Source organism: Ovis aries, chromosome Y, assembly GCF_016772045.2.
Source record: "Ovis aries strain OAR_USU_Benz2616 breed Rambouillet chromosome Y, ARS-UI_Ramb_v3.0, whole genome shotgun sequence".
NCBI lineage: Eukaryota > Metazoa > Chordata > Mammalia > Artiodactyla > Bovidae > Ovis > Ovis aries.
The window spans coordinates 12,565,123-12,572,652 of NC_082741.1; the positions used below are offsets into that span (position 1 = coordinate 12,565,123).

The 7,530-nt window shown below is 41.2% G+C and overlaps 1 pseudogene; it reads right to left on the reverse strand.

Moving 5' to 3' along the window:
- Positions 1-4,638: 4,638 nt before the first annotated feature.
- On the reverse strand, positions 4,639-7,279 carry LOC132659069 (zinc finger protein 280A-like; annotated as a pseudogene).
- Positions 7,280-7,530: the final 251 nt, after the last annotated feature.

A 7,530-nucleotide genomic window follows, 5' to 3' on the forward strand; every position in this document is an offset into this window, starting at 1 on the left:
GGTTTGATATGTTTCCTGATTGCCCTGGGGTTTATATAATTTTAGAACTATACTTCCAAGGGAAAATATCTTTCTCATCACTCCCCATCAAGGATTCATACTATCAATATGACTTACCACTAGTTCCTCTGCTATAAAGTTGTCTCCTTCCTACTGACATATTCTGTTCTTGGAAACAAGCCTCTAAACCCAACCTACATTTAGGGAGGGGCATGGAATCTCATCTTGAGGAAAATATCTAAGAGCTACGCAATTTACTGAGTATCCAAGTTAATTGAAACATTTATAAGGAAAATCTGGTTCTTCTAACCTTATTTTTAAATTAATTAAAGTAAAGATTTAATAGGTTTTCCAGTTGGTGCTAGTGGTAAAGAACCTGCCTGCCAATGCCCTGGATGTAAAAGATGTGGGTTCAACCCCTGGGTCAGGAAGATCCCCTGGAAAGGGAAATGGCAACCCACTCCAGTATTATTGTCTGGAGAATCCCATGGACAGAGGAGCCTGGTGTGCTACACTGATGGCATTGCAAACAGTTGGACAGACTGAAGCGGCTGAACACACACAAAGATTTAATACCTCAGTCACACTGGCTACATTTTAACATTTGCAAAGTGGCATATTAGACAAGGGCATAGAAAATATTTTTGTTGAGAATTCCTTAGTGATTGGGTTGTTAGAGATTTGTGCTTCTACAGCAGGAGGCACAGAGTCAATCCATGGTTCAAGATCAAAGATCCATTAGTCCTCACAGTTAGGCCCAAAAACAAACAATCAAAAAAAAAAAAAAAAACCTGCCAGATGAACACTCCATCTGAAAATTCAGATAAAGGATATAAACAGAACACCTCACAGAAAAGAAACATAAGCATTTATATATGGGAAAAGATCATCATCCTTATTAGGGAATATATGTAACAATTATTTAAAAATTTTCTACTGCTGCAGAAATGTCTGTGAATAGCACTGATTTAGGTCATTGTCTTGCCAACCTTTCTTCTTTTCAAATGTAATGCAAATTAACACATGAAACTACGTAGCTCTGTCTCAAAAATTTGCTGTTTTCAATATCATTTAGTTCAAATATTACTTTTTCCCATAATAATTTATCTTAGGAGCAATAAGTTATTTAGATGCAGAAGCAGAAGTAGGAGGAGCCTAAACCACAACATTAAAGAGGCTTGTGAATTACAGAGGTGCGACTTTTGCACTTTGGGTTCCTGGCAATCTTTACTCTATCCTCAGCCTGTTTGCAGTTATATTGCTTCATTTTCAAACTTTGGGAGTTCTGTACTCATCAATTATCTTTCTGGGTTTTTGTTTGGTCATGCCAGGGAACATGTGGGATCTTAGTTCCAAAACCAGGTGTTGAACCCTGGCCATTGGCAGTGAAAGCATCAAGTCCTAACTGCTGGACCAACGGGGAATTCTCATATATTTTTATTTGTTTCTTTCAAATATTCATTCATTTACTTGGCTGTGCTTGGTCTTAGTTCCAGCACGAGGGCTCTTCAATCTTCATTGTAGCATGTGGGAGCAGGAATTTTAATTGTCACATGCGGTATTTTTAGTTGCAGTATGTGGGATCTAATACCCCGACCAGGGAATGAACTTGGACGCCCTAATTTGGAAGCACTGAGTCTTACCACTGGACTACAGGGATTTCCTTTGCATGATCAAACCCAGGTCTCCCATATTGTAAGTGAATTCCTTACTGTCTGAGCCACTGTAGCTTTGATTATAAGAACTTTGGTCTGCAGAGTGATGCCTTAGATTTGTGTTGTTTGTTTGTTTTTAATGCTGTCTATGTTTGTCATAGCTTTTCTTCCAAGGAGCTAGCTTCTTTTAATTTGTGGCTACATTCACCATCCACAGTGATTTTGGAGTCCAAGAAAATAAAATCTGCTCTTATTTTCAATTTTTCACCATTTGTTTGCCATAAAGTGATGGAACCTGATGTCACGATCTTCATTTTTTGAATATTGAGTTTTAAGCCTGCCTTTTCACTCTCCTCTTTTGCCATCATCGAGAGGCTCTTCATTTTCTGTCATTAGGGTGGCATCATCTGCATATCTGAGGTTGTCGCTATTTCTCCTAGCAATCTTGATTCCAGATTGTGCTTCATCCAGCCCAGTGTTTTTCATGATGTACTCTGCATTTAAGATATATAAGCATGGCAACAGTATATAATCGTGATGTACTTCTTTCCCTATTTAGAGCCAGTCATTTGTTCCATGTCCAGTTTTAACTGTTGTTTCTTGACCTGCATACAGATTTCTAGGAAGTGGTCAAATGGTCTGGCATCCCATCTCTTTAAGCATTTTCCAGAGATTGTTGTTGTTCACACAGTCAAAGTCTCATCACTTCATGGCAAATAGATGAAGAAACAAGGGAAACAGTGACAGACTTTATTTTTTTGAGTTCCAAAACCACTGCAGATGGTGACTTCAGCCATGAAATTAAAAGATGCTTGCTCCTTGGTAGAAAAACTGTGACAAACCTAGAAAGCACATGAAAAAAGCAGAGACATTACTTTGCCAACAAAGGTCCATGTAGTCAAGGCTATGGTTCTCCCACTAGTCATGTATGGATGTCAGAGTTGGAACATCAGGACGGCTTAGCATGAAAGAACTGATGCTTTTGAACTGTGGTGTTGGTGAAGACTCTTGAGAGTCACTTGGACTGCACCGAGATCAAGCCAGTCAGTCCTACAGGAAATCAACACTGAATAGTCACTGTAAGGAATGATACTGAAAGTCAATCTCCAATACTTTGACCACCTTATGGGAAGAGCTGACTCATTAGAATACACCTTAATACTGGAAAACTTTGAAGGCAGGACGAGAAGGGGATAACAGGGAATGAGATGGTTCGATGGCATTAGGACTCAATGGAGTTGAGTTTGAGCAAGTTCCAGGAGATGGTGAAGGACAGAGAAGCCTGGTGTGCCACAGTCCATGGGATCGCAAAAACTGAACATGACTACCCAACAACAAATTATTGTTTGTCTTACTTGATGTTTCTCTTGATTCTTCAGTTTTTCACTGCTAATTAAATTTGTTCTTTGAAACTAATGGAAGGTCTAGGACCTAACGTTTTCCTACAAATAAGAGACAGGGTACATTTGTGTGGGGTGAGCGGGGAGTGGTCTATCACTGGGAAAGCCCTTCAGGGTCCTGCTCAGTTATATGATGAAACAGACTGACAGTGCCAAGTGTTTGGTAGAAATTAAAATGTCCATACTGTTACTGGAAATGCACTTTGCTTCAATCAGTTTGAAAAAAGCATTTGACTGTCCCTGCATATTAGAATGGCTCAGTCAATAACATCTGCCTGCAATGGAGGAGACCCAGGATTGAACCCTGGGTCAGGAAAATCCTCTGGAGAAGGCAATGCTAACCCATTATCGTATTCTTGCCTGGGAAATCTTATGGACAGTGGAGCCTGGTTGGCTAGAGTATATGGGTTTGTGAGAGTTAAATACCACGTAGCAACTAAACCACTACCACATGCATTATCAGAAAATATCATGTCTAGACATACAGATACAGCTATCCGAGAGAAATTACTATGAAAGACACACACAGGTTCATAGGCAGCTTATTGAAAAAGGAAAAAAAAATAAGAGCCTCATATTTCAGGCACAGTAAAATAGACATATAAGTCTAAGTCCAATCATTCAAGGGAATTCTACACAGCAAGGAAAAAGAATGTTCCACAGCTACATATAATAAGAATGCATTTCATTTATCTGAAAGAAAGCCAAGACCAGGGGAACAGAAAGCCTATTGTGTGATTCTATTTATTTAAAATTTTAAACAAAGAAAAATGAATCCCTGGTGCTAGAGGTCAGAGAAGTGGTTCCTTTGAGGAGCAGAGAGTGGCCAGTAAGGAACATGGATATTTCAAAGCTACTTGATAGTAGATAGATGAAACAAATACAATCTCATTTACAGTAAAACCAAACTGTATTTTCTTGGGCTCCAAAATAACTGTGGATGGTTACTGATGCCATGAAATTGAAAGATGCTCACTCTTGGAAGAAAAGTTGTGACAAACATAGACAGTGTATTAAAAGACAAAGACATTACTTTGCCAACAAATGCCCATAAAGTCAAAGCTGTTTTTCCCAGTAGTCAGATGCAGATGGAAGAGCTCCACCATAAAGAAGGCTGAGTGCTGAAGAACTAATCTTTTCGAACTGTGGTGCTGGAGAATGGATAAGACTTTTGAGAGTCCGTTGGACTGCAAGGAGATCCATTCAGTCAATCCTAAGGGAAATCAACCCTGAATATTCAGTGGAAAAACTGATACTGAAGCTCCAATATTTTGGCCTCCTGATGAGAAGAGCCAACTCATTGGGAAACAAACAAACAACAAACAAACAAACAAACAAACAAAAACCTGATCCTGGGAAATATTGAAGGCAGGAGCAGAAGGCATGACAGAGGATGAGATGGTTGGGTGGCATCAGCAACCCAATGGAATGAGTTTGAGCAAGCTTCAGGGGATGGTGATGGACAGGGAAGCCTGGCATACAGAAGTTCATAGGGTCACAGGGAGTCAGACATGACTGAGCAACTGAACAACAAAAGCCAGGCAGGGTCTTTATACACAGCTGGCTGAACCTCAATAGGGCTTTTTTGAATTTCTGGAGGTGGGTAGAACATAATTTTTTTAGCCGATCACTTGCTGCAACACGTCTGGAATATTTTGTGTTCATAGACAATTTTCTTTGCAATTTTTCTGACTGGTGCTTGGAAGTCAGTGTTCCTCACAATGATGGATGCTGTCTCTCTTAGTCCCAACTGAACTGAAGTTCGGATCATGACCTCTGTTTCAGGAGGCAACCCTTGCAATTGCTCTGGCTTCTTGAATTATTAATGATTCTTGGTTTGGTGCTCTGTCTTTTCCTTCAGGTTCAAAACTGCAGGCAGCACTTGGAACATGGAAAGACCCTCCTGTTCCAGTGCCTCCAAGCGTGGTTTATAAAGGATGTCACCAGTTAGAAAATTTCAAGGCAAAACAGACAAACCAAATTGTTCATGTTTTCATGCCATGTTCTACAATATGCCTCTACATTGCTAAAGGTTGACAATCTGTAATTGCAAACATGGCACACATAGGGCATTTTGCCAGGTTTGTGACTGTCCTTCATGTGCTGTAAGAGAACCTGATCTGTTTTGATGAGGAATTCACAGATATTACAGACCATGGAGAGCTCCCAGGTAGCATGGAAACTTTCAATGTGACACTGCAGCTGGAACGGGCTGGGTAACTGGTGGTGGCAGTGCTGGCAGGTAGTATGGATTTCCTAGCTGTCACCCTTCTGCCTCTCAAGCTCCAGATGATTCCTCACGTAGTGCTGGGAGCCAGCACGGGAGATCCCACCCAAGACAAGGTCATGCAGGACTCAAGGGACTCCCTGGTCCATCCCATCCATGACAAGGTCATGCGGAAGAGTCCTGATAAGCAAGACCTCAGGACTTGATGGACCCCCTGGACCTGCTGTGAGCATCTACCCCAGAACCAGAATCTGTCTGTCTTGCTATTTTATGTCTTTCACCAACTCTTTAGCATTAACAGGGGGCTGTCCCCGACCACCTTTCTCTGGAAAGGGTTAACTTAGGGCTCTAGTTGATAAATCTCCTGAGCATGAAGAGTTTTTCAACCACCCTGTTAGCATTCTAGCTTACTTGGCAGGTTTATCCAGACTCTTGCAACATTGTTGGGCCAATGCTTGCTGCCAAGTTCTCACATCCCTTATCCACTATGTTGCTGGGAGTGCATATAGTTAAGATATAGAAATACCAAGCAGTAGCTTTAGCATTAGCAACATTAGACTTTGAGTTAATAAGTTATTTCTTTGCTGTAACCCACTGACTCTTTGCTCCATAAAAATGTAACTCTGTACTTTAAGGGTGATGCAGGCTAGGAATTTAAGAAGAAACACTTTAAGGGAAAATTATTGTTCCCTTAAATGGCTAAACATTTATCAAAAAGAGGTCATATAATATCAACAGGCCTCCAGGCCAGAAGATGATGTACAAAAATTAAGACTCTTGCGGGAAGGAACCTGATATTGATAAAAGTTATTACTGATGGAATGTTTAGTTGACTCTGCATTTTTCACCTTGCTGTATGTATAACTCAGGGTATAAAAGCCCCAAGGAAAATAAAGTAAACAGACCTTGCTCACTGAAGCTTGGTCACCCTATGTAATTCTTTCCTTATCTCTTTCTTTACCTTTCTTCATTTGCCAACGTTGTCCATCCTGAGGATATCCCTGGATTTTGCTGAGTCTTGACATTGTCAGCGTGGATCATAAACTTGAGATTTTTTAATTATCAAGCAGTTGAGGGATTTAAAGGCTGTGTGAGTCTTCTGTTCTGGCTGCCATCTCTTGTATGCTGCCATAGTAAAAGCCATCAAATAACATGGTCAGATTTCCTATCATGGGGTCAACAGTCTTGCTCTGACTTGCAAGAGTTAAAAAGTCCATTTTCTCCAGCCCTTACAAACTACATGTTTTTTTGGGGGGATCCATTAGACTGAAGCATGCCTGGTCATTGGCATGAATCCATGAAAATGATACCCTACCATGAACATGACTCGCTGAGGTTGGGAAATCTTCCAAGGTCATAATCGTGGTCTTTGTAGGAAAGATACCTGGAGGGGCCATGGTGGAGGCAGGTCCCCCTGGGATTCCATCACCGAGTTTGGGTCTTTTGGGGTTCCCACTCCTAAATTTCACATCTGAAGTGGGACACCACTTTGAATTAAGAGGGCTTTCATCCTTGCCTCCTAATGAGAGAACGGCTCCAGAGAGACAGTGAGGCCGCAGAGAGACCAATTCTGAATTGTGAAGGACAGTTTCTGGAGAGCTCATTTTATAATCAGGTTTAGATGAAGGCTCAGAAACAATAGAACTGTCTCTTCCTCCCCATACAGACTGAGAAGCTGGTGAAATGGCAGCTGGCTCTGATGCTGAGGTCCTGAGATTTGCAGGTTGCAAAGTGCCGGAGGGATCTGGACTCACGTGGCCCTTATTTCTTCCTGAAGATGAGTCCCTGGTCACTCTGTTCAAAATGTTAGAAACGATTGGCTTTGAACTTGAAATCACTCTGAAAAGGAAGGTTTCAGCATCCTCATTGACATGCTCCACTCCAACAAAGATGACCTCAGCATCGTCATTGTCCTTATCTCTGGATTTGGACATGGCGGTCTTTTTCTCGGGTTGTTGTTGTGCTTGTGCTTTCTCACATGGGAAGAGATGGGCCATTTTGCAATCACTTTTGGCTTCAAGTGGCCTCTTCTAGTGTGTTTTTCCACCTAAACAAGATCATCCCCTATGTTCTCAGGTGTCACTCTCTGTGGTTTCAGTTGTTCACCAAGAATATTAAATGGGAAACTCCAGAAATATGTAACTCGTACATTTTAAGCTACAGGTAATGCTGAGGAGGGTGATTTGAAATCTCACACCACCATGCTTCCTCTTGCCCAGAATGTGAATCGTTTCTTACTCTTACACAT